General features: G+C 36.1%; 1 pseudogene; it reads right to left on the bottom strand.

Moving 5' to 3' along the window:
* Positions 1 to 1128: 1128 nt before the first annotated feature.
* LOC138310149 (fibrinogen C domain-containing protein 1-A-like) lies at positions 1129 to 11557 on the bottom strand (annotated as a pseudogene).
* Positions 11558 to 11842: the final 285 nt, after the last annotated feature.

Genomic DNA, 11842 nt, shown 5'->3' with positions numbered 1-11842 from the left:
ATTCAGACCACACAGATAAATAAACAAGATAGCGTCTAGTTGTATATATCTTGTTACTGCAAAAAATGAATCTGTTTAAAGAATTATTGTGGTCACTTTAGTCTTTGGGTCTAATACCTCAAGGCGACACTGTGCGTGTGGAGATTTTTGTTTGAATTTTATGATCCTGATCATACTATGCTTCATAAACTATTCTTAGATATAATAGTTAATTTGATGTAAATAAGATTGAAATTTGCAACGAAGATAACAACTTAAAGCAATAAACAAGGAACAATCAACATTTTTGATATATTTAATGCCATATAATTAAATCATCTTTGTCAATATCTGATCAGTTACTTTTATTTTCAAAATAGCCGTTTTTGGAAGCCATCCTCAATTTCAGACTGCTAAAAAAGCACTTGGTCAGATTCATTTCAGGCACGTTCAAGCTAAATCGCTCTGGTATAAATGTTTTCATGATGATGGCCGTCGTTGATATCGCATCAAACCGAAAATATAAACACTTCGCCAGTTTCACTTAAATTGCACTGATGCCATCCGAATGACACCGGTGGAGCATGGGAAAGTATTTAAATGTGTAACGTTTACACACGGCGGACAACCGATGGCGATAGTCGAAGCACAATGGACAAAAGGTACATCAAACCGTTTTTATTAACAAAAAAGGAATAAACAAATCGCTTGATTAATGAAATTACAACAAATAATTATGCTACATATATACCGTAATATAAATTCGTCTCTATCCCATATGTGGAACACACAATAGACTGACATTTTTTTCCGTCGGCAAACGCCAGATCAAATCATCTATGGACTGACATTGGTCCCAGTGACAGCCAGATCAAATCGTCTACGGACTGACATTGGTCCCAGTGACAGCCAGATCAAATCGTCTACGGACTGACATTGGTCCCAGTGACAGCCAGATCAAATCGTCTATGGACTGACATTGGTCCCAGTGACAGCCAGATCAAATCGTCTATGGACTGACATTGGTCCCAGTGACAGCCAGATCAAATCGTCTATGGACTGACATTGTTCCCAGTGACAGCCAGATCAAATCATCTATGGACTGACATAGGTCCCAGTGACAGCCAGATCTAATCGTCTATGGACTGCATTGTTCCCAGTGACAGCCAGATCTAATCGTCTATGGACTGACATTGTTTCCAGTGACAGCCAGATTAAATCGTTTATGGTCTGACACTGTTTCTAGTGACAAACACTAGATAAAATCATTTATGAACTGACATTGTTTCCAGTGGCAAACGCCAGATTTAATTGTCTATGAACTGACATTGTTTGCTTGTGAGTGCCGCCAGCCTCTCCGTATCATCATAATAGAAGATTTGAGAGAATAGTAATATCCTTTGAAGGTTTTCCACACCACGCCGGTAGCATACGATGACGTTTGTCCTGACAGGTAGTCCCCGTTGAGATTTGACGAATGGCAATTCCCATACCACCACGCGCCGTGGTATAGTGTGGCACAATTTTTGGAACTGCCATCAAAGTCCTTGTCCTTGGAAGTGAATCGGTAACCACTGCATTGGATCATATCATCTCCTTAAAATTATCAAAAATATTCCATCTAAACCAATCTGATAAAAATATATATTGATTTCACAAAAGACTAACATTAAACATTGACATATAATTGAAAATCAAAAAACATAAACGCTTGACATCTATACTATGCTACAGAACAAACATCAAACATTGACATCTATACTATACTACAGAACAAACATCAAACATTGACATCTATACATGCTACAGAACAAACATCAAACATTGACATCTATACTATACTACAGAACAATCATCAAACATTGACATCTATACATGCTACAGAACAAACATCAAACATTGACATCTATACCATGCTACAGAACAAACATCAAACATTGACATCTATACTATGCTACAGAACAATCATCAAACATTGACATCTATACATGCTACAGAACAAACATCAAACATTGACATCTATACCATGCTACAGAACAAACATCAAACATTGACATCTATACTATAACTACTGACTACAGAAAACAAACATCAAACATTGACATCTATACTATGTACAGAAACAATCATCAAACATTGACATCTATACTATACTACAGAACAAACATCAAACATTGACATCTATACTATACTACAGAACAAACATCAAACATTGACATCTATACATGCAACAGAACAAACATCAAACATTGACATCTATACTATACTACAGAACAAACATCAAACATTGACATCTATACTATACTACAGAACAAACATCAAACATTGGCATCTATACTATACTACAGAACAAACATCAAACATTGACATCTATACTATACTACAGAACAAACATCAAACATTGACATCTATACATGCTACAGAACAATCATCAAACATTGACATCTATACATGCAACAGAACAAACATCAAACATTGACATCTATACTATACTACAGAACAAACATCAAACATTGACATCTATACATGCTACAGAACAAACATCAAACATTGACATCTATACTATACTACAGAACAAACATCAAACATTGGCATCTATACTATACTACAGAACAAACATCAAACATTGACATCTATACATGCTACAGAACAAACATCAAACATTGACATCTATACTATACTACAGAACAAACATCAAACATTGACATCTATACATGCTACAGAATAAACATCAAACATTGACATCTATACAGAACAAACATCAAACATTGACATCTATACAGAACAAACAAACATCAAACATTGACATCTATACTATACTACAGAACAAACATCAAACATTGACATCTATACATGCAACAGAACAAACATCAAACATTGACATCTATACTATACTACAGAACAAACATCAAACATTGACATCTATACTATACTACAGAACAAACATCAAACATTGGCATCTATACTATACTACAAAAACAAACATCAAACATTGGCATCTATACATGCAACAGAACAAACATCAAACATTGACATCTATACTATACTACAGAACAAACATCAAACATTGGCATCTATACTATACTACAGAACAAACATCAAACATTGACATCTATACATGCAACAGAACAAACATCAAAATTGACATCTATACTATACTACAGAACAAACATCAAACATTGACATCTATACTATACTACAGAACAAACATCAAACATTGACATCTATACATGCAACAGAACAAACATCAAACATTGACATCTATACATGCAACAGAACAAACATCAAACATTGACATCTATACTATACTACAGAACAAACATCAAACATTGACATCTATACTATACTACAGAACAAACATCAAACATTGGCATCTATACTATACTACAGAACAATCATCAAACATTGACATCTATACATGCTACAGAACAAACATCAAACATTGACATCTATACTACCATGCTACAGAACAAACATCAAACATTGACATCTATACATGCTACAGAACAATCATCAAACATTGACATCTATACATGCTACAGAACAATCATCAAACATTGACATCTATACATGCTACAGAACAAACATCAAACATTGACATCTATACTATACTACAGAACAAACATCAAACATTGACATCTATACATGCAACAGAACAAACATCAAACATTGACATCTATACTATACTACAGAACAAACATCAAACATTGACATCTATACTATACTACAGAACAAACATCAAACATTGGCATCTATACTATACTACAGAACAAACATCAAACATTGGCATCTATACTATACTACAGAACAAACATCAAACATTGACATCTATACTATACTTTGTAGCCAGTTAAAATAGCTCGTAGACTTAAATCAGTTTTGGATGAAATAATTGATAATGATCAGACTGGGTTTTTAAAGGGGCGTTATATTGGCGAAAATACCAGACTTGTCTATGATGTCATGCAATATACAGAAGAAAAATGATATTCCAGGTATGTTTTTAATGATTGATTTTGAAAAAGCTTTTGATTCGGTCTCTTGGGTTTTTATAGAAAAAGTATTACATTTTTTTGGTTTTGGGAACAGTATAATAAATTGGGTAAAAACCTTTCACAACAATGCTAGTGCTACTATTAATCAAGGTGGGAATTTATCTTCATTTTTTCCAATTAAAAGAGGCTGTCGTCAAGGCGACCCTATCGCTCCTTATATCTTTATTCTATGCGCAGAAATTTTGGCAATTAAATTACGACATAATGAAGGAATAAAAGGAATTGATATTAACGGCTGTCCAATACTCTTATCGCAATACGCGGATGATACCTCACTGGCACTAGATGGTTCAGAGAAATCACTTAGGGAATCAATAAAAGAATTAAGACATTTTGCTAATATATCAGGACTTAAAATGAATGTTTCGAAAACTCAAGTGGTATGGATCGGAAGCAAAAAATATATAGCTCGGATACATTTCTTCCAGAACTAGATCTTCAGTGGGGGCAAGAGAGGTTCACTCTTCTAGGAATTGACTATTATGTTAATCTGCATATGATACCCAAGTTAAATTTTGACAAAAAACTGATAAAACTTAAATCTCTCATAAAATCATGGAATAGGAGAATTTTAACTCCAATTGGCAAAATGCATATAATAAAATCACTACTTATTTCCCAATTTAATCATTTATTTATATCTCTGCCAAACCCAGATGAAAAATTTCTTTCCAAAATTAACTCTGTTCTCTATGAATTTCTATGGGATAGTAAAATAGATAAGGTTAAAAGGGATATTTTTGATACAAAACTATACTGAAGGAGGACTTAAAATGGTAAATATTAAGGCCTTCATTGACTCTCTCAAAGTCAGTTGGATAAGAAGAGCTCTTCTTAGTACATCTAAATGGCAAAGTGATTCTCAAAACATATATAAACATAGATTTGTTAGCTAACTGTGGGCTTGAATATGTAAGAATGTGTCAAAATAAATGTAATAATAGTTTTTGGTTTAATGTATTTAAAGCCTATCAGCATCTGCATTCTAGTTGCAAGAAGAATGTTAACAAACATCAATTTTATATGAAAACCCCTATCTGGTACAATGATGAAATTACTATAGGAAAAAAATATATTTTTATGAAGGACTGGTATCAGAAAGGAGTTATAGTGATACAAGATCTAGTGAAGGATAAAACATCAAACATTGACATCTATACTATACTACAGAACAAACATCAAACATTGACATCTATACTATACTACAGAACAATCATCAAACATTGACATCTATACTATACTACAGAACAAACATCAAACATTGGCATCTATACTATACTACAGAACAATCATCAAACATTGACATATATACTATGTTACAGAACAAACATCAAACATTGGCATCTATACATGCAACAGAACAAACATCAAACATTGACATCTATACTATACTACAGAACAAACATCAAACATTGGCATATATACTATACTACAGAGCAATCATCAAACATTGGCATCTATACTATACTACAGAACAATCATCAAACATTGACATATATACTATACTACAGAGCAATCATCAAACATTGACATCTATACATGCAACAGAACAATCATCAAACATTACCTGCGTCACCTTTGTAGCCAGTTATAAAAGCTCTGTACCCATCTTTGGCATCTCCAATGGAAAATATGTTGTAATTGGCGTAGCGAGTTTCATTTTCAAAATCTTCAAGTTCAACTCTCAATGAATACCAGTCGGAGGAGGTCAGGTAGTGTAGGTGTTGGTTTCCTTCCAATTTAAATGTTTTATTATCATTGGATTAATTTAAAAGAAGCTTACAATAAGTGTTGCAAGCAACAAAAGTCCCCTGCAGTCCATTACATTTTTCCAATCTATGGCCAGTTATTATTGCTTAGTTATGCTATCATTGTATAAGTATAATTTCTGTCGTCCTGAAACGAATATTTGCAAAACAAACTATTTTTAGTAACAGTGACCTTTTAACCCCAAATTCAGTCACAAGCTATGTTTTCGCCTATGTTACCATTGCAAATTCCGTTGATGTGTTCTTGAGTTATCATTCTTGTTTGTTTGATTATTTTATATTGTATAGTGGAACTGTTGCCCTTTTTATAGTGCTATATCATACTGAAGCATGCCGCCGAAGACACCAAGTATCACACCACACCAGTTCACATTATTCGGAAACTAAAATCCATAATTTTTTCAAACAATCTATTTTAAGTAACAGTGAGCTTTGTAGTTGACCTTTGTCCCGAAATTCAATTCCATGCTGTATATTTCTCATATGCTACCATCATGTTGTTTGAAGTCAGTTAATTTTTTCTCAAGTTATCGTCTGAAAACGAAATCCGGACAGACAGACAGACGGGAACAAACACTACAGTCCCCTCCAGTTTCATCGACAGGCGACTAATAAATGACTAAATAAAAAATATATAGTTCATACAAAACATGTTCATCACCATTCGCTTTGTCGTTGGAGAACACTACATTGAAAGCAATTCTTTTGTTTGGCATATAAACACAAAGTTTACCTTCCACAGAAGACCAATTTCCATATTTTCATCAATTTCACATTTCTATTTATCATTTACTCTTTACTCTTTATTTCATCTCTTCCATTCATATCCCTTCAAATTAATTGATATATTATTACTTTAAATAGTGTATAATTAATTTCAAAATTTTCCAGTAATATGTCAGAGGAGAAAACTTTAATGTAGAATAAGTAAATGGAGGACTACTCAGTTCGAAGTCAAAAACTCTGTTAGTAATACCATTTTTAGAAAATTGATTACAAAGGCAACGCGAAAAAACAAAAACTGATAAAATAAGTATGTTTGCAGTATGTAGAAAACGTCCTACCTAGCCAAAACTCGTGAAGAGGATTTCCGAATCCAATCGAATAGTCGTCCCATCATCTGTAGAAATCAGTCGATCCGTTAACTCGCCGCTGGAACACCTGATAATATAACCACCCATGTTACATACGGGTATTTTATCAATCTGATTAAAATTTTTATCACGTTGAGTAAAAATTGAACGGAGTGGTGGTTATTATACAAATATTTCACATGGGTTACTGTGCTCTAGTTCATAATATTTAACCCGAGGTGATGGTAATCAACGAATGTTATATTGCACGAGGCCAAAGGCCGAGTGCAATATAACATTTGTTGATTACCATCACCGAGGGGTAAATATTATGAACTAGAGCACAGTAACCCATGAAATATTTGTTTTATTACATAATCACCAGTTTTTCAGTTGAATATTTTTTATAAAACGAATACGACAATCACTTAACAAAATCACCAACACCGTACCGTACGGAAAAAAAACACTTAATATCCTATTGAAGAATGACGTATAGCCCACGTACGTCACGTTGTAACTCCGGTTTGGATGTCTTATTGTCTGTTTTCACATTATTAGACCTGCTTGCAGCCTTTTGATCTATAATACATTCATCGTGTCCGTCCTTTACTCGGTACAGTAAACGTCTACATGACGTGCTTGATTCGAGATCTATAAATCCAGCCCGAAATTGAGCGTGAACCTTTGTGACGTCATAATAACGTAACTCACTGTTACTCGCAATTCCTCGGAAGTTTTCTACAAAACTAGACACATGTTGTGTCTTCTTGTATAGTGGAAATGTTGCCCTTTTTGTAGTACTATATCACTAAAGCATGCCGCCGAAGACACCGAGCAAACACACCCCACCCGGTCACATTATACTGACAACGGGCGAACCAGTCGTCCCACTCCCTGTATGCTGAGTGCTAAGCAGGAGCAGAAACTACCACATTTTATAGACTTTGGTGTGTCCTCGGCCAGGGGACGGAACCCCGAGCTTTCCTCATAGGAGCGAACGCTCAACTCGAGGCCAGAAGTGAGGCGGGTGCCAAGTTAGGAAGAAGAGAAAAGATAGGATCCAAAATTTAGTCGCCTTTTACGATCATGCAATAGGGCGCAAGAAGGTACATTTCTAACGCCCTATCTGCAGGGCCTATATTTACTAACACCGGCAAGGGCTAGGGTTCGGTATACAAGTCGGTCGACCACAGTGGTGTAATGGCACACAGCAAGCGAGTTTTAAAACATTTCACCAATCTGATTAAAATACAGTTCCATAATATACTACAACGTTTGGATAAGAGGATCTGAGAAAAATCCCCATTCAGGGGTCCATCTCCAGGTGACCTTCTCGGAAATGGCCAATCAATTACAGCTGGCAAAATTTTGACAGTGAATTTTCAGGGGACGAAATAGTTTTGAAAAATCTGTCAGAATTAAGTCTTTCCGTATACCGTAGGTCATGTCGTCCCAAAGAGCCCAACTATAGCAACGTGCAGAATATACATTTGATCTGAATTACAAATGGTAATAAAGGTCATCCGAACATGGCCCTTTAACCGGATATTGTCAGATCCTCTATTGAACTAAGTGGTTATAAGGATCTGTATTGCAATCAGATTGAACATCCTCACTTTCAAATCACTACAGTGGGCTTTTTCGTGGGATTATTACCAGTAAAAACACAACCTATTTCTTATTATCTCATTAGAAACTGGTTTGTTTCCGATATAGATGCTTAGTGTAATGTTTCATCTTAATCTGAATTGTCCCTTTAAGAGATTTTCCTGCTACATGTATTTTTACATCTTACACAAAAGGCATGGAACCAAGAATTTTACTCAGTTTTATGTGTTGTAACTTATTTTTACAAGGAACCATACAGGATACGTCTGTTCCATATTGAATGAATTTCAAACAAACTTAATCGAAAATAATACTGAAGTTGAAAACTCAGTATATTTCTGCAGTAAAACACATGATCCAAAATATTTCGCACTTTGATATGGCACATATAACCTTTCAGACCATGCCAACATAGTAGACGAGGGAGGGTTCCTCCCTGGATGATCTTAATCTAAGCCGTAAAACAACTTGAATAAATGTTCATTAATTTAAGCTAAATTAAAATATTTTTCAGCAAATTAATATCAAACATCAGGTAACCATTAAGACTTAATGGTCTTTTGTTTAAGGAATCGTTTAATATTTTGTTTTAATGATTTCAGTATCCTAATTGGGACATAAACCGATGCTGAGAATGGCTATCCTGACGATATAGCGATCCTCAAATTTAACGAAACTATAACAGGACCTGGTCCTGGCAGCACCGGTATCGATCCCTGAGGATTCCTACAGATTCGTCGACGAACGATGTATTATGAACTGGTTGGGGAAGGGATGAAACAGGTATACAATTTTTACCATTGTTTTCGATATTAATTGTCAAGCAAATATATTGTTCCACTATTGTAAGAAGCACTACCGTAGCCTTGTTTTTATTTGTTTGCTTGGTTATTTTAACGTCCTAGGGGGGGGGGGGGGGGGGGGGGGGGGGGGGGGGGGGGGGATAACAGCCAGGGTCTATGTTTCGCGACGGTCTCCCATAGCATGCATTTTGTATGTTCGTGTTGTGTTTTCTTGTATAGTGGAACTGTTACCCTTTTTATAGTGCTATATTAACTGGTAGCACCCCATCCGGTCACCATTATACTTTTTTTTTTTTTTTTTTTTTTGATTTTTTCCTTTTGTTTCTTTTCTGACAACGGGCGAACCAGTCTTTCCATTCCCTTTATGAGATAAGCGTTAAGCATGAGCAGAAAACTAGCACATTTGTAGACATTGGTGTGTCCTTGGCCAGGAGGACAGAACCCAGAGCCTACCTCATAGGGGCGAGCGCTCCACAAAAGGCCAAAGTGAGGCGGTATGAGACGTTAGGAGGAAATAAAATCCAAGATCTAAATTCAGTTGTCTTTTAGGGATAAGAATTCATGCATGTTGTACTACCCACAGGTAATAGTAAACACACCATAGTCTTCTCAATCATGGTAGGGCGTAGGGAATTGAACCTGCTGCCCCTATCGACATGATCTGTAAAAGCGGACTAAATTTAGGATCTTATCTTTTCTCTTCTTCCTAATTGACTTTATCTTTCCTAATGCCTCCCTTGGCACCGCCTCACTTTTGGCCTTGAGTTGAGCGTTCGCCCCTTGTGAGGAAAGGCTCTAGTTCTGTCCCCTGGCCGAGGACACACCAAAGTCAATAAAAGTGGTAGTTTCTGCTCCTGCTTAGCGTTCAGCATACAGGGAGTGGTGACGACTGGTTCGCCCCTTTGTTGTCACGTTAAATGTGACCGGGTGGGGTGTGTTGCTTGGTGTCTATCGGCGGCATGTCACTTATAAAAAGGGCAACAGTTCCACTAATACAAGAAGACACAACACGGAACATTACCGCAGTATCTCAGTACACTCACCTCGCACAACATACACGCAACACACCGCATCCATGGGAGGCCGTCCTTACATGACCATAGCTGTTATTAATAGGAACGTTAAATAAATCAAACAAACAAACAAACAAAAATCTCAATCATGTATCTTGTACTTCACGTACAACTGAGGCCGCCCTGACTGTTGATAAAACATAAATATGGTAATAAACCGATGGATTTCAAATATTCCAGGTTATTACATCGGACAATTTGCAGGAGGCAGGCACACTACCATACTCAGCCAGCGCGAATGTAAATAAGCATGGGGTAAAAAAAATGATCAGTCCCAGGCATATTTGTATATTCAACGGAGAGACCAGTGGATGCAGAGTATGTTATATAGACAAGTGATGTATTATCCAATGCCATGGCACGATATGTTCCGCAAGGTAGATAATGATGCACCACATACATACATTATACAGAAAATGTGTTCATCTCAAAGAAAGACATACATTGTCGATTGATCAAAAAAGACTTATTTTATTCTATTTATTTTTATTTGCATTTTATTTATTTTGAATTTCGTGGTGATGGGGTATTTGCAACCAATCAGGTTAAATACAGATTCTTATAATCACTTCGTTCGATTTATACTTTAATCAGATTGTATATAACAATTGGTCTTTCATCACATTGTAGTCCGTCCTTCCCTTCGTTGCTATACTTGTTTCCACTTAATCTCGGATACTACTGACGGAGTCATTCTCATCACCATCATCGATTTTGATTGTTTTAATTAAAGTCCCGTTACCATTGGTCATGTTAGTGTGTGGGTTGTGTTTTGGTTAAGACTGCGGGATAACAGGTTGATGGGAGCAAAACTCCCATACATTGGTCATACTTTTTTATTCACCTGGGTGACAAAGCGGTGGTCCAGTAAGTAATGTTGAGGATACACCTTGTGGGCATCAACTTCCTGGGGGTCGGGTTCCTGTGATCCGAATATCCCTGGTGTGGTACACACCCGGTTTTATGTTCCTACAGGAAGTGGGTCACACGGATTTCATCGAATTCAACGTGTAATATCGAATTGCGAAAAAAATGTTTTTCTGTTGCAAAGATGCATAGTGTTACAAGATTCAAATAAAAGATTTTAACCCAAAAATTATTGTTATTTGTATTTAAAAAGGGGATTTGAGTATTCGTTAATTGTACCCATCACAACCAATCGAAGCTATATCTCCGCCCACTTTCCTGAAGCATGATTACTGTTTGCTTCAAGAGTCGGACACAATAACTGCGGGCGGGGAAAGGATGGCGGATGGTAGCGATAATCCGTGCAGCAACTTTTAAAGAATCTACCGCACGACTTAAAAAAATCTACAGTTCAAAATCAAAACAACGATGTTTCAAATATTTTATCGAGGGGTATCTGGGGAAAGTTAAACTAACAAAACCAGCATCGGGGAAATTTTTGTTTTCGCTAGTGCTTCCCCGAGCTAGCGAAGCTAACGAAAAAAATTACCAGCCGCATCTGCTGCATCACGA

This window comes from Argopecten irradians, chromosome 16 (genome assembly GCF_041381155.1).
Source record: "Argopecten irradians isolate NY chromosome 16, Ai_NY, whole genome shotgun sequence".
In the NCBI taxonomy this organism is placed as follows: domain Eukaryota; kingdom Metazoa; phylum Mollusca; class Bivalvia; order Pectinida; family Pectinidae; genus Argopecten; species Argopecten irradians.
The sequence above is the reverse complement of the archived record's forward strand: the minus strand, read 5'-3'. Positions and strand labels throughout refer to the sequence as shown.